The sequence below is a fragment of the Hemicordylus capensis genome, chromosome 3, assembly GCF_027244095.1.
Source record: "Hemicordylus capensis ecotype Gifberg chromosome 3, rHemCap1.1.pri, whole genome shotgun sequence".
Classification (NCBI taxonomy): domain Eukaryota; kingdom Metazoa; phylum Chordata; class Lepidosauria; order Squamata; family Cordylidae; genus Hemicordylus; species Hemicordylus capensis.
The window spans coordinates 168,846,494-168,866,630 of NC_069659.1; the positions used below are offsets into that span (position 1 = coordinate 168,846,494).

General features: G+C 45.0%; 1 long non-coding RNA gene across 2 annotated transcripts; it reads right to left on the reverse strand.

Annotated features, from left to right (window-relative positions):
• Positions 1-4,765: 4,765 nt before the first annotated feature.
• Positions 4,766-16,413, reverse strand: LOC128351944 (uncharacterized). 2 transcript variants are annotated; one of them, XR_008320129.1, is made up of 4 exons: positions 16,271-16,413; positions 15,982-16,114; positions 6,601-6,712; positions 4,766-5,225 (listed from the first exon to the last, which is right to left on the reverse strand). It is a non-coding gene; the product is annotated as an uncharacterized LOC128351944 (long non-coding RNA). The 2 variants fall into 2 exon arrangements; XR_008320128.1 differs by having other exon boundaries at positions 15,982-16,149.
• Between the last annotated feature and the right edge of the window lie 3,724 nt (positions 16,414-20,137).

Below are 20,137 nucleotides of genomic sequence, written 5' to 3' on the forward strand. Positions count from 1 at the left end.
GGGTAAAAAAATTCCTCTTTTTGTGTTGGGTTTTTGGGCAAATTTGAAATATCTGATATGTCCCATAATTTGCAGTATTTCACCCCTCTTAATCCCATGGTAAAGCCTGCTGTCTGGGAAAGGCCATGCCGAAGTTTTGTACCCAGTTATATTTGCACATAATGATGTCGTGTCATTATAATATATATATTTTAAGTATTTGAAATTTGCGAACCACCCACCCCCACTCCCGGACTGGACCAGACCCGGGGGGCAGGGGTTCGAGGTGCTGGACCAAACTGGCCCAGTCCATTCAAGGCCAATCCGGCCTCGATCTGAACCGGGCCAGATGGTTCCGTACACATCCCTAATTCAGCTATGGGCTGTAAATATGCATATCACTAGCTGGATGAAGAAATACATGTGCAAACAGCTCAGCTCGGTCCAGAGCCACATGTGGCATTGAAAATAAGATGCAGACTGGGAAAGGGAAGGGTTGAATTCAGCCTCCTCCCTGCTTTTCTTCCTGCCCTCCACCCACTGCCAATCAGCTTTTCAGGCAGGGGCGGGGCCACCATTGGGCGACAGGTTCAAAGAACCCAGGCCAACACCAATCAGGGGTTGAGAGTGCAGCCCCCAGACATGTCCCCCCCCAGCGTCTGACGTCAGATGTGTGTGGGGGGTGTTATTTCAGTCCCAAACAGGGCTGCACAGCCCGGTTTGGAACCAAAATCGGCCCACACTACACAGGGACTTGGACTCCCTTCCTAATGGGACTGTGTGGCTCCGTTTGGAAGGGAATCGGCCTGCGCTGTGTTGGGCAGCATGGGCCAGAGTGACTCTCCATGCCATAAATGGTCTTGCTGCCAATGCAGCGGGGCCAATTGATCTCCCTCCCAAATGGGGCCATGCGGCTCCATTTCAGAGGGAGATCTGCCCACACTGCATTGGCAGCATGGCCGTAATGGCTCACCCTGACTTTACGGCAGGGAGAGTCGCTCTGGCCCACACCACCCAATGCAGCGCAGGCTGATTCCCTTCCAAACAGGGCTGTGCAGCCCCATTTGGAAGGGAGTCCAAGCCCCCGTGTCTGACGTCAAATGCAGGGGCATGGCTAGCTGGCCCCCTGCATCAGATGTCAGACATGGGGGGGGGGCGAGGGGGCCAGCCTGGCGGCTGCACATGGACTGATACCAGCCTCCCTATGCCTCTCTTTTCAGAAGCTATCACTTAAGTACCCCACACTATCTTGTTTTATTGGAGCCAATGACCGGATTCAGATGTTCAGAATACTGATCCCAGCCAGCAACACAGCCAGACTGTGGGGAAAGCGTCATTGCATCAGCAGGTTGGCCACAATCAAGGAGAGCTGGTCTTGTGGTAGCAAGCATGACTTGTCCCCTTAGCTAAGCAGGGTCGACCCAGGTTGCATATTGAGTGGGAGACTAGAAGTGTGAGCACTGGAAGATATTCCCCTCAGGAGATGGAGCCGCTCTGGGAAGAGCAGAAGGTTCCAAGTTCCCTCCCTGGCTTCTCCAAGATAAGACTGTGAGAGATTCCTGGCAGGAGAGGAGAGATGATCTTGTGGTAGCAAGCATGACTTGTCCCCATAGCTAAGCAGGGTCTGCCCTGTTTGCATGTCAATAGGAGACTTGATGTGTGAGCTCTGTAAGATATTCCCCCTTAGGGGTTGGAGCTGCTCTGGGAAGAGTATCTAGGTTCCAAGTTCCCTCCCTGGCTTCTCCAAGATAGGGCTGAGAGAGATTCCTGCCTGCAACCTTGGAGAAGCCGCTGCCTGTCTGTGTAGACAATACTGAGCTAGATGGACCTATAGTCCGACTCAGTATATGGCAGCTTCCTAAGTTTGACTATGATCTCGAAAGGGTGTGCCTGATACAATCGTACATTTTCTAAGCACTCTGCCCACCCTCGGCAGGGAAAGGGCACTGAAAGCCCTTTAAATGCCATGCAATGCCAGTGCTGCATCTGCCAGCCATGGCACTACTGCCCCTCCCACAAAGTAGACACCAACACTGAACACACCATGCACACTCGAATTCCCAGGGGAGTGGGGTGGAATCCCACATTCACTAGAACGGGATATGCAGATGGGAGAGGGCAAAGGATCCTGGAGTGTCTGTCCCACTATGACCAAGGAAGATGTGGCAAGGGGAGTCCCTGGCAGAGCAGTCTTGATGCCCAGTGGGGATCACTCTCATGAGAGGGCCAGTCTACTGGAGATATGATATGCCTATCTGGGTGCTATACCCACCCACAGACTGTGAGCTGACAAGTTGAGTTACCCATTTAACCACCAATGAACCCAAGGGGGCCCCACCATCATAGAGCCCTCAACATTCTCTGTTAAAAAATAGGGGAAATCCTCCACTACCTCCCTCTCCCCAAATCTCTCTGAAGCCCAGAGGACATCCTCAGACCCCATGTGCCACAGCCTGGCCATGAGCACGGCCGCGGGGTAGGTCAATGGGACTGTACATTTACACAAATTTTTAAATCCCAGGTCTGCTCCATCTGTGTGTCGTATGCAGATAAGCAGGTGCAGGAAATCATGGGAAAGGGCACTTTCCTCTTCTCCCCCAGCCACAGGGCATTGGGGTCGACTGCAGTGCCTGCAGATGAGAGTGCACCTGTGCACAAGTGTGGATGGCCGGGCATGGGGCGTGTTTCTGCGGCACCTTGGCCGCCATCTCCTGGATCAGGAAAGCAGTCTCTGGGATACCCCCGCCCACCACTTCCCTACACACTTCAACACAGCTCTACTTAGAGCTCCCATGGCTTGGCATTGTCATGAGCGGGCATAGTCCACATGGGCTTTGGTAGCCACCCTCATCACAGAGAAAGTATCACTTGAAAACATGGAGTGATTGTGATTGTGCTGGCCCTGCTCATGTGTAAGCCTGGGTTGTAAAGACCCCAACCCCCGGAAGAGTGGATGGCCCCACTTCCCCACCATTACTTGGGGGGCAGAACCCCCTTAAAACTCCCCACCCTCTTCCCCTTTGCAGACATTTACATACCCAAAGGTCATCTAGACACTCCCTTTGTCCTTGCCTGGGTGTGTGTGCACCCCTGGGGCGTGTGTGCACCCCCGGGGAGAGAGGGGAAGACATTGGGACACACCTTTAAACCCATTAAAAGTTCCTGGTCCCTCATTGTACCATATGCAGATCTGCCAGTGCAGGGATTCCCGGGAGAGGAGAGTCCCAATTTCTAACTGCCCTAGGATGGTGGGCTCGCCCTTCGGCTGGCAGGGCAGCAGTTGCCAAGACCAGGACAGCACTTACCCCAGTGCCTGTCCATGCAGCTTTCCTTTGTCGAGCATCCTCCCTCATTCCCCTGAGTCTGCCACTCTTGTGAGAGAGCCATTTGTGGGACAATGGGCTACTTAACTGTGTACAACATGAGTACCACCTCATGCAACTAGAGTACCATATAGTAAATTTGCAATTAGTGCCCACAGATGGTTCTTCTCATGAGCAAGACTAGGGAGCAAATACCTCCACCCGGGAAAGGGGCTGGGCCCTGCTTCCCCACCCTTTCTGTGTGAAAAATAGAACTTGGCTGCTCCAGCTTCCCTGCTTGGCTCTGCCTTTTATATTCCCCCCCCACAGCTATTTGCCCCCCTCCTGGTGCCATGATGGTGTGCCCTGCTTGTGCAGCCACTTGGAGTATTTGTGCTTGTGAACATACATGCCTGTTGCTCCCATCTTGGTGAGCAAAGCCCTGAGTGCCCGTCCTGTCATCCTGTGCCCTTGTCCTACCAGGAAGGGGCAGCAAGGGGTGGATTGGTAATCAGGGGTGCCCCTGTGTGGCTTGAGAGGCTGGCCAGTCCAGGCTGAGGCATGGCGGCATCCCTGTAGCCTGGGAACTCCAGAGCTGCATGGCTGACAGGAGAGGCATGGCCGGTTTTCCGAGAGGCTGCCAGCAAGAAGTGCTGAAAGCATGGAGCAGCCACATCCTCGGGTGGGTCTGTGACACCTCCCCCATGATTGACGTTTGGAAATATGCACAAAAACACAGTTGTAGCTGAACCAGCAGTCATGAGTAACACTTTGGCAGCAAAACCACAGTTGTTGGCGGAGGAGCTTTGGGAAAACAGAAGGTTCCAATTTCAGTTTGGAGAGGCAAAATGGAGTTAGCTTTCAGCCCGTAACCACGGTTTTGCACTGCTAGGCATACTGCAGTTACAACCTCGGCTAGCTATAACTTGCTAACTTGGCAAAGAGGCACCTTTTGATGTGGTGATTCTCCTTATTTAGCATGGGGGGAGAAACTGGCCCTATCCACCCCCAGCACAGTACCTCCAGTGACTGTTGCTGGTGTCTATCTTATGTTTCTCTTTAGATTGTGAGCCCTTTGGGGACAGGGAGCCATCTTATTTATTTGTTATTTCTCTGTGTAAACCACCCTGAGCCATTTTTGGAAGGGCAGTATAGAAATAGAATTATTATTATTATTATTATTATTATTATTATTATTATTATTATTATTAAATAATAATAATAACTACTACTACTACTACTACTACTGCTACTATGGTTATCCTGTACATCTGAACCCACTCATTGTGTATGTTAATAAAAATAAAAGGCATAATACCAGGCCCATACTTTTATTAATTTTCTTAATTTGCATCCATTAAACTTCTCATATTTTTATGTCTCTGGAAGTTAAGAGATTTTGAAAGACATCTATAATTATTTGTGCTTGTTTTTAATGTTGGTGTTTTTAACTGTATTGTATGTACTGTACTTTAATTTTATTTTACTCTTTTGTTTTTGTTTTTTTGTGAGCCACCCAGAGAACAATTTGTTATGGGGTGGTCATATAAAGAAAGTTATTAAAAGCTATTATTAATTAAGTTTGTAATTAACAAATGATAACTGAGAATTCATGCACAAAGCCAATGAGTACTACTATGTCTTTTTTTCACAAATGGGTGGCAATAGGAGAGCTCCGATGAAACAGAAAATGGCAAAAACCAATATTGTTGTGCTCTTATTTTAGTATCAGTAGTGAGGGAAAACAGCAAGTCTAGCAATGATATGGAAATTGCACACGGCATGTGATGAACTAAATGCTTGCATGTGTTCAGACTGGGAACTGCAGCAATCTGATTTCTTAGATAGTGATGTCAATTAATTTGATTCCAATCAAATCTCTCGTGTAATTTGTGGCTTAGATAACCCATCATTTTTAGATACTCAGATGTCACAACGATGAGCCTGTGATGGAAAGACACAGAGATTAACTGGCTGCAATTGACCTATGCTGTGATGTTCTTCTTCATTCATTTATCTATAGAATAACAGAAGCCTGATATTTCAGTCAATGCTACATGGTTGAAGTCAAAGGGCAGGAAATACTGAGCAAAAACTGAAAATGAGGCCTCTCAGTTTTCACCAGGAATATTTATCTATGGCAAAATTCACTAGGCAGCCCAGAACTAGATGCTGCCTGCAACTCACAATAGCTTTATGGTCCTTGCCTCTCTGCTGCTGCATTGATGACAAAACTGAGCAAAACACATCCATAGCCCCATTCACTTAATTGGGTGGCAACAGTCTCAATGAGATGGTGCAATGGACATGTGCCCAGGGTTGATTTGATTTAAATCAAATAGATTTAAATCATGATTTAAATCACAATTTAAATTACTAAGGAAGATTCTATTTAACCATCATTTTCTATAAAAAAATACATTCTTGTTGTCTGATATAACCGTGATGTATATTTAGAGATAGATGTAGGTTTCACTTTTAGAAGGTAGATTCCCACTTCTCATAATGCTGTTACATTCAGGCAACCAGGCCTTGAATTTCACTGCACTGTTTGCATTTTGCAAACTCACAGGTACAAGAACTTCATTAAAATATTCATAGATCGGGTCTCTTTTACGTCCTGCTGCCATGATAGGCATTTCCTTTCTACAATGGAGGATACACTTGGAAAAAGTTTCCTCAGGACTGCATGAATATGTTCTGTTCACTTTTTGTTTCACTTTCTCTTCCCTCCCCTCCCCATCCCATACATTTATATCCAGATTCCTCTTCCTTGCTCAGATCTACTCCATCCCCCAAATCCTCTATTCATTCATTCATTGACCTTCTTTGTCTTTGCACTTGGGGGGTGGGGAGCAGTGATGTAGTTGAAAATTCCCAAGTGTGAGTGCTCTCCATGATAGCCTCCATGGCCATGCCCACCCCAACAGCCAGAGAAGTTGAGAAGTACTGGTGCTCCGTCCCTGCACGTCCCCACTCCACTACACCCCTGGCGGGGAGCAAGGGCTTGACTCTGTGTGTGTGCTGCAAGTAAACCACCTGCAGAATAGGACTGATCAGGTCTGTTATCTCGCATCCCCATTTATTACTGTTAATATGTTCATAGAATATAATCATGATTAATATTCATGATGATATATTTGACTAGGTTCTTTATGAATTTTCTTTAAAATCCAATTTAAATTTTTAAAAATCCAATTTAAATTAAAAAAAATTAATAATCCATTTTTATCAACTCTGCAGGTGTCGCTCCCCTCTGCCATATATATGAAGTAATGCATTGTAAGGCATATAGCATGCCCTGTGTTCACAGACTCACCTCCTTTTCTTTTTCCTTTTCTTTCTTTTTTCTTTTCTTTGAGTGGGAATAATCAAATTGGTGTGCATATCGATTTCCATGTGGAACACCCATGTTACATGTTACTATATATCTGGAACAAATTATATTAGGTCTGCAGAAGGTTTAAATCCGGTTATCAAAATCTTACCAGCATTTCTCTCCAGAAATTTGTCTATTGGGAGAGTTACTTCCTTCAGAATTACTTCAAATCTGCCAAAGAGGAATTTAGCCTCAGAATCTATGGTGCTTTTACACAGATAGATTTCTCTGCTCTCAAACCCTGGTACAACTTACTTAAATTGAAAGTAAACTTAGAGGGCAATTTATTTAAAATGTATAAATATAACTGGAGAAAGGAACATATTAATGTTAGATTTCTTCTACCACCTACAGTGTTAGAGCGTAGATTATTTAAAATGTCACATAATTCTCATCTTTGTTACTGTGGAACTGGTCAAGCTGAGGATTTCCCCCACTAAGTGACTGCTCACTGATGCAGTGTACAAGAGAAACTTATCTTTCTGATTTCTTAAAGATATGTATTAATGGTCTGTTCTTCAAAAGATAGATTTTTTGTTTTTCAACAGTGATCCTAGGTTACTGAGAAGAGTTGTGATTTCTTCATTGTCACTAGCTAACACACATGTGCCTTATCTGGTGACATGTAGCTGAATGTGTTACAAATCTTTGAATGATTTTATGGCACATTGTGTTTTGTTTCTGTGTTAAAATTATTTCTTTGAGGTTTTTGTAATGGCTGAATAAAATGAAATGAAACCTAACATATTACTGTAAGTCACTGGTTCCCAACCTGGGTTCCTCCAGATGTTGCTGAATTACAACTCCCAGCATCCTCAGCCATCATAAATTGTAGCTAGGGATGCTGCAAATAGATCATAGAACAAATCAATCCAGAATTTTCACTCAAGGCACAGATGACCAGACCCAAACTATCATACTGTGGACACATTATGTGACGACCTATCTCCCTTAAGAAGTCCATGATGCTGGGAAAAGTTGAAGGAAAGAGAAGAAGAGGACAGCCAGCAGCAAGGTGGATGGACTCGATTATGAGAGCAATGAATGCACCACTGAGAGACATTAAAGGCTAAGTTGAAGACAGATCATCCTGGAGATAATCTATATATGGTCGCTAAGAGTATACACCGACTTGACAGCACTTAATCAATCAATCAGGGATGCTTGGAGTTGTAGTTCAGCAACATCTACAGTAGATCAGGCCTGCTCAACTTAGGCCCCCCAGCTGTTTTTGGACTACAACTCCCATAATTCTCAGCCACAGCAGCCAATAGCCATGAATTATGGGAATTGTAAGCCAACATCTGCAGGAGGGCCGAAGTTGAGCAGGCCTGATCTAGAGGAACCCAGGATGGGAAGCACTGCTGTAGGTGTATGGTAAAGAGACACACACCGACTCTGGCATGTGAAGACTGTTCTAACCCAATTAAGTGTCTGAACCAGACCCATGTATACATGCAGCTGTACAACAACATCTGCCCCCTAACCCTGTCTCCAAATAAAGGATTGAAGACAGTGGAACTTGGCTGGGAAGCTGACATATAGATTTGTCTTTCTAAGCAGGCTCTCCCAGATATATAACTGATCATATAATAACACTGTTCCTCTACTATACTGTTCCAGACTGCAGGTGAAGGCCCACACGACTGAATGTTCATCCCTGCAAAACAGTTTTATGTATGCAGAAAACTAGCATCTTGGTGAGAAAGATTCAAGCTTGGGCTTCTTCCCGATATTCTATTTTTCTTTGTGTAGAAATTTGTTTTCACTGTAGTGTTCAGTCATACAATCCCTCAACTTCTTTCCTTCCAAAGGGTTCAGGAATTGTTTTACCATAGAATAATCTGTTAATCTGGACTCTGAAGGTCAAACTATGTGTTACTTTAAGCACATGATCTGGGCTAGTGTATTTGTTTTTATTCAACAAATAAAGAGCAGCCAGATCAGGGATTGGTACCAATAGGACCTCTCCTAGTGAAAGCAATTATTAGTTAACCACAGCCTGAGGAGAGAAGAGGAGCCTGCTAGCAACCATTCCTCCTTCCTGCCCCTCATGCACTTTCAAAGCTTAATTTTGAAAGGGGGCTGACCCCCCCCCCCCCCCCGCAACCAGGACCATGGCAAGGCAGCATTTTGCACCTTACCTCAGGCACCACAAAACTTTGGGCCCACCCCTGGGGACAGCAAAATAGTCCCCATGGGCCAGATCCAGTCCCCGGGCCTTATGTTGGGCAGGCCTGGTGTAGAGCCTACTAAGCGCAATGGACCAATGGTCTGACTCAGTATAAGACAGCTTCCTATGTTTCTTTGCTCCTATGGCTTGGAGAGAGTGGCTGAGGTGCACAATGAGGGAAGGACTCTTCCAAAGCCTCTGTTGCTGTTCACAGCAGGGAGAAAGGAGTTCAGGAGCCTTTTGTTTGTGTCTCCACTTGCTTCAGAGATATAAAGGAGACTCCTTGGAATGAGGACACTGCCAGTGAAGCCCTTGAGAGCCAAACTAAGCCCCTGAGTGGCCACAACCCGTTGCTGCATTAACCTTTATTCTCTTCATCTGTAGCTTGAATTGAGAAGAATAATAGACTAGCAAAACGAATGGTTGTTCTGTAGATTTGTTATACATTTACAATGCTTACTATGCAGTCTGCCTCTGTCAACAGGGATACTGGAACTTAGTAAGAGGCAAGAGGCAATCTTAGTAGCAGTTTCCCTCCCGCCCCCCCTCCCCGCTCTGCATATATGTGGAGGATTGTTTGGCAAATAGGAGCTTGCAGAACCATTAGTTTGAGCAGGTGGTTCTCAATTTGTTGGACGGACCTTTTACTTTCTAAATGCTTGAAAGGTTCCTACAACAACAGAAGGCCTCATATGCCTGCGTTGGCAAATGTGCATTCTGAGAGGCAGATGTTCTCGCACCCACCTTTTGAATTGTTGTTGCCAAACTAGTTAGCATTAGAACTATTAGTTAGCATTTGAACTGGCCACCTGGGAATCCTGCTGTAATAAGGCGACTATAAGCCATGTGCTACCTCTTAATTCCCCATCTCTTACTGGGAAAAACAAGAGTAAATGAGTTTGAAGAAAGACAATGTCCTTCCTTCCTTATTTCACAAAACTTTGTTCATTAGCGCAGAGACTGAAGATCATTTCTCCTACTAGTGGATGAATGTGGGGAAAGTAACACACCCCCAAGGGAATAAATACCCCTTGAAAGAGAACAGATTGCATCATATGCTCCATCTTCTCTGTTGTTGAGCTTGAATCTGTTAGTTGACTAGCAAATCTATTGCTGCATATGCTTTTGTGGACCGTGCTTCAAAAATGTGCTAGCCCTCAAGGTAACACAAGACTCTGTGGTATTTTCACTGCAACAGGCTAAGGGTACAATCCTGCACTTCTAAAAAAACATGGTTTGAGCACCACAGGGTCTGGGGAAAGTGCTTTGCTGCCTGTGATATAGGAGACATGCCTCCCCATGCCCCAATGCAATTGCACAACAGCACTGGTGGAACACATCACCAGCATACCTGGTGACCACCAGTGTAACTTTGGCTGGTGGAGGCCCTGCAAATGCACTGGAGATGTGGGATTGTAGGTGGGCTGGGAGGGAGGGAGGAGTTCACATGCACCAAATTCTATACCCCTCTCAAGACTCTGGACATGCTGAAGATTACACCAACTCCAGAGATGGCCTGCGTCAAAATGCACCCATTGGAATCAATAGAGAGCAAAAAATCCTATATCTCCTCCTCATGATTTCTGCACCCCACCATGATGGAGTTTAGGATTCGGACAAATGCCGTCTTGGTCTTTGTGCAGTCCAACATCAAACCCCACCCCCACCCCAAAATGCCGTGAGGGCCCCCATTGCACTTGTTCCCAACGACAAGCAGTGAGGGCAGTGAAAGGAAAGGGGGAGAGGTGCATTTAATAGGCTTAACCGGTGATATTGCCTGCATCTGAACACTGCGGGGAACAGCGATGCCTCACCCAGAATTCCATGCGGCAGCCCCGCCTGGCAGCATTCACCTGGCTGCCATGCATGTGTGGCCATGCATGTGAGTGCTATGGATAAGGCTGACACTGTGCAAAATGCCAGGCGGGATGCCGCTGCTCCCGCACATCAGTCAAGTGCCAGTGATGATATCACCAGTTAAGTCTGTCTATTTGTTATTATTTATTTATTATTAAAAAATTTATACCGCCCTTCCAAAAGGCTCAGGGCGGTTTACATTAAAACACCATTAAAATCAATTAACAAAACAAAAATTATAAACTACATAAAATAATAAACAATTAAAACATCATAAAACACCAATTAAATAGCCAAAACAATTTAAAAACAGTTTTAAAAAGCTGAGAAAGCTTGGTTAAAGAGATGCATTTTCAGTAGTTTCTTAAAAATTACCAGAAATGGGGAGGCTCGTATCTTATTAGGGAGCACATTCCACAATCTTGGGGCAGCAGCTGAGAAGGCCCGTCTCTGTGTAGCCACCAAACGAGTTGGCGGCAACTGGAGACAGACCTCCTCAGATGACCTCAATGGGCAGTGGGGCTTGTACTGAAGAAAACGTTCTCTTAAATACCCAGGGCCTAAGCCGTTTAGGGCTTTGTAAGTTATAACTAGCACTTTGTATTTTGCCCGGAAACCTATTGGCAGCCAGTGTAACTCCATCAACAAAGGAGTAATGTGGTCTCTCTGAGATGACCCAGAGACCAACCTGGCAGCCGCATTCTGAATCAACTGAAGTACAAATGCAGCCCCACATAGAGCGCATTACAGAAGTCCAGTCTGGTGGTTACCAACAAATCTACCACTGTTTTGAGGTCATTGATCTCGAGAAATGGACGCAGCTGGCGTATTAGCCAGAGCTGATAGAAAGCATCCCTGGCCACCGCATCAACCTGAGAAACCAGGGAGAGGTGTGAATCCAGAAGTACTCCCAGACTGCAAACCTGTTCCTTTTGGGGAAGTGTGACCCCATCTAGAACAGGCAGATCAAAATAGTCTCTAGAGTTCTGACCCCGCACAATAAGTACCTCCATCTTATCTGGATTCAGCTTCAGTTTATTCTCCCACATCCAGCCCATTACTGCTTCCAGGCAGGCATTTAGGGAGGATATGCCAACTCCTGAAGAGGTTGACATGGAGAAATAGATCTGGGTGTCATCAGCGTACTGGTAACACCCAGCTCCAAATCCCCTGATGATCTCTCCCAGTGGTTTCATGTAGATGTTAAAAAGCATTGGAGAAAGTATGGAGCCTTGAGGGACACCATACTTAAGCTCAGATTTCGAAGAGCAACAATCTCCAATCGACACCATCTGAAATCTGTCTTGAGAGGTAGGAGCGGAACCACTTTAAAACAATGCCTCCTACACCCCAAACATTCTCAGACGTTCCAGAAGGATACTATGGTCGATAGTATCGAAAGCCGCCAAGAGATCCCAAAGGACCAACAGTCACACTTCCTCTGTCAATTCCTAACTGGAGATCATCCATCAGGCCGACCAAGGCAGTCTCCACCCCATAGCTAAATGTTAAAGTACCTCTCACACACACCCCTGAACAACCCTCACCAGCCATCATTGCCTGTTCCAGATATTTCCTCACCAAAAAAGATGCCTTCCTGGAGAAGGGAATTATTTCCCCAGGGTGACTCATTGCTCTGAAGAGACCTGTGTGTTTGTTGTGCATGCCTGCTCCTCCCTACAGGAGCCATCTTCCTTCCCTTTATAGCAGATTCAAAAGGTTTGCCAATAATGGTCTGTTGTAAGGGGATTCATCCCCACTCTTGTGACAGAGCTGTTGGCTCTCTGTTTCTAGTATCTTGCTGCCTGCGCCACAGTAGCTCATGCAGCAGGCATCCTTGTGTCAATGGGTTGTGCATTTTGTATATAATGTGAGGTGTGTTGATTTTATAGGGGTGTCTTTACACTGATGCGTATAAACTGGCTCTTTCCATGCTTGGCCTACATGTTTCCATCCTTGGCTCTGTGATTGGTGCATGCTGGTGCAGTTGCACCTCTCTGATATGATTTGTTATGGTTTGTTCTTTTCTTTTCAGCTACCTTTCCCCCCTCCCATCTTTTGCTGAACTGATATAGTATCCTGACTACATTAGGCAGACATTAAACCAGTGTAGCCTGTATAGGACTGCCCAGCTCAACAGCTACCACTCCAGAGATTCTTTCTAGGGATGTGCAAAACATTTCGACATCAAAACTTTTCAACTTGAAATGGGCTATTTTGAGTGTCTCAGGCTCAAAATAAAACACACTTTAAATAAAGGGCCTATTTCGAGCTTGGAACAAAGCCACCTCATTTCAAGTCAAAATGTTTTGAGCACCATTTTGGAGGCCTATTTTCCCCCTTGCTGATTAGCTTGAAGCCTCCTTGCTTCTTGATTGGCTTGTTATCATACAAATCAAGTATTGTCATGGGCAATTGGGTCCCCATTGGCTGGGTGGGGGGAAGGGAAGTTGCAAAAGTAGGAAGTTGCTCTAGTTGAGCATATGGCTATGCTTGCTGCTAAGGGTGCTGCTGTGGCAGCTGTTGCAGTGCTAGGAAGTAAGGAGTCATAATTGTGTGAGAGAGAGCAACTTGTGGCAATGGTGTTACTGCAGCACAGGCACTGTGGCAGGCAGTTGATTCTGGTGTCAGTGATTCCTTTTTTGCCATTTTTGGACTATGTTTGAAATGTATGTTCTGTGTCGGGTAGGACAGATTCCCTTTTACCGTGCGCTTCTGCAGTGTTTTTCAAGGCAGGGTTGCAAAATGCATTGCAAATTGCAATGCAAAACTTGTGTCTGTTGCCTCTGTGAATGCAGCTTGTTCTGGCCATAGGGAACAATGGGGGAAGTTTTTTTAAAAAACATTGTTCTGCATGGGTCTTTCCTAGGGACACCAAAGTTTCTTGTGTGGTAGGGAACGATGGGTGCTACATACCACCCAACCCACAAAAGAAATGGGCAAACAGGCAATTTTAAACAATTTTTTAACCTTTTTTTTTTTAAAAAAACAACCCATAAGATTATTGCCCATTTCTTTTACAGGTTGGGTGGTAGATAGCACCCAGCATGTCTGCTCCAAAATCCTGATAAGTTCCATGGTGGCATGAGGTGAAGCCAGGAAGGGAGGGAGGGGGAGAAAAGGGAAAGAGAAAGGACCAGAGCCAGCAGTCACTGCCACCCTCTCCGCTAGCTCTCTCCCTCAGTCGGCTGGGCTCTCCTTTCATGCTCTTTACTTCTCCCTCAGCTGCAGGGCGGTCCCACCCCTGGCAGAAGCAGCTCTCCTCTCCTCTGCTGTTTCCCTTTCCCCTCCCCCTGCAACTCCTTGTAGAGGCAGAAGAAAATGAGAGGAGGGGAGGAGGAGGAGGAAGGAAACAGAATAGGGGCTTTTAAAAAAAGCATGCAGAGAGGTGAAATGAAGTGATTCACTGAGCTCGAGTCAGAGGAGAGGGCTCAGAGAAGGCATTCTTGCTTCCACCTCCCTCACCAAGTGCCCACACACCTGCTGGCAGCCCCTGTCCCCACTGCACAGCAGCACTTTAAAAAGGGTTTGTTGAAAAAGATTTGACGCCCAGGCTGTGGGGAGACCCCCCCCCCCAGAAGACAAGAGGCCACAGACCAAATCCCCATGGTCCCTGGCTAAGTACGCCTCTGTTGATCTTTCTCTCACCAGAATTCTTTCCTGTTGTGGCTTCTCTCTTTTAAGAGTGAACTCCTTTGGCTCATAAATGTACTGGTAAGCACCATTAATTTCTGGTGCCCTTGGGTAACTGTTTTAGGTCAAGTATTTCAATAACCACAATCTCCTCGGAGAACTGGCATTTTCGTCTCCTTTTAGTATTACATTACGTATATCAAGTAGAGCCATGAGGTCTATTAAGGGTGCACAAGGGAGTAATGCCACTACTTTTGAGTGCCAGTGCTTCACTTAAACTTATGAGCACACATATATAATTCAGTCCTTTTGAGGAGCACAAAATTCTAAAATTAATTGATGCTGCTTGGCTTTGTTCTTAGCTTACTGATTCCCCACTCTGAAAAGCTCATGATCTAACACATATTCTCTCTTTTTTCTCTCCTTGATGGCAGTAAATAAGGCTACTAACTCAATTATGGAACAAACCATCTCATTGCCAAGAAAATTCTGCTAAGACTTTTGTTCACTAGACTATGTTATACTGAGGACCACATTCTGGTTTGCTTGATCTTTAGACTACATGTGCTTATGTTATGGCCGCCCAAGTCGGAAGATATTTAAAGACACCTGAATTAAAGACTAACTGCTGTGTTTATCCTCTGTGATAGGATACTAAACTTACACACAAGGGAGAACTGGGCACATATGTTTTGAAACTTTTAGTGCAAATACTTGCACTGTTGAAGAACCAAGCTGCTTTTTCATTTCAATTTCAAAGGTAAAGAAGCTTGCCTCTTCAGCATGTTTTGGAAACTCTAAAAACATTCTTTTCCCTTACATTATTTTCAAGGTGGCCTAATGGACTACCCAAATGAGGTCTACAGTTTAAGAATGCCTATACTATTTGATAGAAGCATGTGAAGAGTCATGGGCAAAGGTACAGCAAAGAGTGGCTTGTGGCTATGGAAGTTGGTCTGATTCAGTATATGGCAGCTTCCTATGTTCCTAAAAGGCCCGCATAATTTGTGTTCTAATTTCCTTGTGTAACAGTTGCTACAGCTATAAACTTGATCTGGGTATAAAGGTGGGGCAGGGTTCATGACCCCAAGGTTCACCTTGTGTGCTCTACTACATGGGTAACCAGCTCCTCCAAGGCCATGTGTGAAGTGACCTTGAAAGGTAAAGTGTGTCCTCGAGTCGGTGTCGACTCCTGGCGACCGCAGAGCCCTGTGGTTTTTCTTTGGTAGAATACAGGAGGGGTTTACCATTGCCAGCTCCCATGCAGTATGAGATGATGTCTTTCAGCATCTTCCTATATCGCTGCTGCCCAGGATAGGTTTTTCCCATAGTCTGGGGAACATACCAGGGGGGATTCGAACCAGCAACCTCCTGCTTGCTAGGCAAGTCATTCCCCGCTGCACCTTTTGCTGGCTGAAGTGACCTTTACAACAGATATAATCTAATCCAGGGCTTGCCAGCTTCCCTATTCTTGGGGTCATGCTGTTACCCAGTTAGTGGTCCAGAGACCACGAAATTGAGCCCTTCATAGGCTCAGGTTCCCTTTTGGTTTTGAGAAAAAGACTGGATTCTGCCAGTCACTGGATGCCATTCCCTGCACTTGACTTGCTCTCTTGCTATGCTGAGTTACTCTCTCCCTTAATATAAAACATATGTACCTGTTTTCATTTGATAGATGTTGGGAGCTTTTCTTTCGCTCCCTCCTAAAACCGCATTTTCAGATGTACTGGGCAAAAGCCTCCTTCACTTTCTTTCCCTCTTTGTCCAAAGGCTGGTAGATACTTGAGTTCTCTGTGGAATATTTAGAAATGTTATCTGAGACCTTCCTGCAAATTAGAAGGAAGATGAGCCTAGCTGTAAGATATTATCCCCAATGATCTGCAATTATATAAATCTGAAAATGCTCCAACTTCAGAACACTGTTTAATGATTGGCCTTTTGCTTTACCTAGGCTGTTTTTATAGCTTTCTAGCTCCCACATCTGCTGGGTTATTTTTAATCTGTGCCAGCAAATTACAGTGACCCTCTTTATCTGAACTTCTGATCAGAGGCCGCCTAGTTCTCCCCAGGTTTTCCCCCTCCCCCGTCCCTTTTTTCTCCCGCCTGGAACCAGGGAAGCAGCTGCTGGAAGCAGAACCGTTACCATGGCAACCTCCTGGCAGCTTCCTCCAAGTATCTTACTGAGCAATAGTGTTGATTCCTGAGGCTGGGTGGGAGGAGGTGGGGCTCGGAGGAGGTAAAGGAAGGTTACTGTGCACTTAGTTAATATGCAAAACCACTTACTGCAGTGTTGGATGAGCAGGGAATCAATGCAAACAAAGCAACGCTTGAGCTCCTAACGTGGACTTTACACACAAGTTGCTCTGTCCAGAGAGATTCAGGTGGTTTCTCTAAAGAAGATATTTTTGCCACCAGGCAGGAACAGCTACGAGCGGAAATCCTGACTGCATTTACCAGCAAGGCTCTGCCCCCTATAATTCTTTTCCCTTTAAAACTAAGGACAGTACAATAAGTAGGAAATTGGATTGAGCGCCACACACACACACACACGCCTTTCCCTTTCTTCTTTCAAAAGAAAATCGAGCACTGAATCTCTGTGACATTGTCTGCCCTGTGGAGCTGACACTCACAAGTTCAGGTTTGCATCAATTAAACCACGTCGGTGACAAAGCCAATATGTTCTGATGTGAATGAAGGTAACATGATACGGCCCGAATTCCAGGAGGTAGTTTGTGTTGATCAGTCGCAGCAAAAACAACAAAGGAGTCTTGTGGCACCTGAAAGGTGAACAAATGTATTGTGGCAGAAGCTTCTGTGGACTACAGCCCATCGGAGGCATATGGCTCCTATTTCTAGCATTCTCAAGGCTCAATAAGCATTGTCTCCTGAACAGAAGGGGGACAAAGTTGCTTCCAGAAACGACACCCCTAGGCTCCATTCTTTCCAGGGGTGCAGTCCTGCTGGTATTTAATTCTGCAAGGGGATAGTGCAGAGCTGCTCCTCCATCCCTGTGCTGGTTGAGATTTTGGAAATGCAGAATAGGTATTTATTTGAATAATGATCTCCCTTTTAAAAAAAACACCACGAAAACGTACATTTTGTAAAATAATACCATCAGTTCTATAGAGAAATCTTTTGAATTGCATGAGTGTCTCGTGGTCTGAAAGCCTGAAGCTGGTGCATCCTCACCAGCAGGTGTCATCGGAAATTTGGAGCACTGCATGCCTTCTGGATCTTGGAAACACTACAGTGTAAAAGCAAGAGGAATATTCATGCCTACTTTTTTTTTAAAAGGAGGTTGGTCTGGCTAGCAGCAAGCTACCTTTCACAAGGGTCTCTTGCTAACCAAGGGGAAAAGGTACAAATGTGGACTGACTTAATTAGTCCTGGCCTTTCTCCAGGGGATGGGGCGGGGCGGGGGAGGAGAGGCTTTAGTGGAGAGAGGCAAGATTCAGCAGTCTCCAAAGGCCTGCTCTTGGAGACATGCAGGATTGAATTGTATGTGTGAAGTTGTTTTCTGCTTTGTGCTCACAAGAACTACGGCAGTGCTATCAACATAGCACACAGTCCTTTAGTGAGGGGAAGCAAAGTTGTCTGTGCTGTGCAATTGTTTGTAAGGCTCACAATAACCACTCATTTGGATAGCTGCATCCAAAAAATAGTGGTTTGAGATACCCCTCCCTGTGACCTTCACTCTTTCAGTTCTGTGATGTCTGACGGTCTCCTGCCCTCTTAAATGGCTGTAGCTGGTTTATACAAGCAGCAGACTGAGATGGAAAAGACGTGGCAGATTTCTGAGGTGGAAGAATGGACTGTACCATTCCAGATTGCATGTGGGAATCACATTGTTGAATACTCCCTGACATTTAAAAAGCTCCTGTCAGCAGAAAACTAACACAACAAGGGATGGGCTAGACAGAAATCTCTCTCTAGTGTGCTGGTTTTCTACTTACAGGAAGTTCTTTACATGGGGCCAGTGGAAAATTGCATCCTTCATCTTCAGTAGGAAGAATATGACGAAGTGCAGTCACTCTAGCAACTCATTGTGCCTCTAACCAGTCTCCTTTGTTTCTCATTATGGCTGAAACTACTTCCCAGAACACTCACGTGGTTCCACCTCTTACTCTTCTTTCAAATTTATCCTCATGCCCTCCTTTTTGTGAAGTCCTTGGCCTAACCCCTTAATCCTTAAAACAGTCAGATCAATGTAACTGTATTTAGTCACGCTATCTTTTATTACCCTTGCTTCTCCATTCCTTCCCTTTCCCTATTGATTCTCCATTGCCTATCTTTACATTGTAAACTTCTTGAGGAAAGGATGTTGTTTTTTTGCTTATACTACTCTGAAAAGTACAATATACCTTAATGACTGTATAAATAATCATATAGAAGAAATTCAGAATAGTTTTACCAAGTGTAAACTAATGATGAGTGAACTTTGCCCAGTCATGTTCATTAACGAACACAACCTTTTATTGTATCCAAGGTGAAAATGAGAGATTAGTGGCTGTTTGAAAGGCATTGGAGTGGAGGGTCTCCTAGCAGCCGGTCTTCAGAGTCTTATCTCCTGAATCACTCACATCCTGATTCCTTGGCCATCAGAAAGCCAGAAAAATTAAAATATTGTGGACCAAGGGTACTCTCTGGATTACAGTGCCAAGCTGAGTACTGTTGGCTGACCCAGACTTGCTGTGGTCAGCTGAGACCCTGGGCTCTATAAAATCCTTGTCCCTAGGCCAGTCTAGCAGTCCGAACAACTTGACTGAGTTGTGAAGCAGACTCACCTTGCCCACCCTTCCACCCTTCATCAGTGACTCCCTTGGTATTCGATCCTGGCCTCAGCCTGACTGCACCTGCTGCCTCTGGCTGTCTGCTTAATCTGGTGCACAAAGTCATTGTGCATGAGGAACAATCAAGGAATTTTTTCAATCATTTTGAACACTATATTAATATCTTTACAGTCCAGCTCAAAGCACATTTATTTGAAAACTACTGAGTTCAGTGGGACTTACTTCCTAGGATTGCAACCTTACTGACGTTTGTAGTTATTACAGTGTGATATGCAGAAAATCATAGTAACATTTTTGTGTGACATTTTCTTAGCAGGTCTTCTCTGATATGAAGCCTTCCTCATTCTGCCCATGCTTTCTGCCACTCAGTAGTTTCCCTACTTCAAAGCAATATTTTATTTCACGTCACTAATGCAGGAACATTTCAAATCTGGGTTCCAGATGTGAGGATATAGGAAAAAGCAGTTTTCCCGTGGGCTTATTCTATAGAGAGAAATGGTTTAGCCCAATAACTAGGTTTTTTTTTAAGTAATGGTGCGTTGGCTGAAGAGTGGTTAAATTGGATTGCTGATATTACTAGAGTGTCAAAACATGTTTTGATAGCAAAAGCAAACATACTTGCATACTGTATGATTGCAGAATGGTTATAAAGAAAAGTATCTTTGCTTCCATCCATTCTGTGTGCTGATTTTACTTCTTGTTACTAAAGTACGATTCTGATCAGTGGTTTTTGAGATGTGTTCTAGGTAACCTTGGGGTTACCTAGCTTGTCAGGGATTCCTCAATGAAAAGTTCAATAACAGTAGACAAACTTCTTTGAAATTTAGACATCTTTTCTACCACTACCAATCTTATGTGGAGAACTGTTTGCACTCTGAATTCCTTCATGGTTAAGAGGAAGCCAAAAAGGACCCAACCAGTACCAGGGATTTCCCTGTATCTATACATCCTCATCCTCCCAAATCTCTTGTCAATTCAGTTATCAATTAGAATAATTAGAAGATTTAAAGTTGATTGAAATATA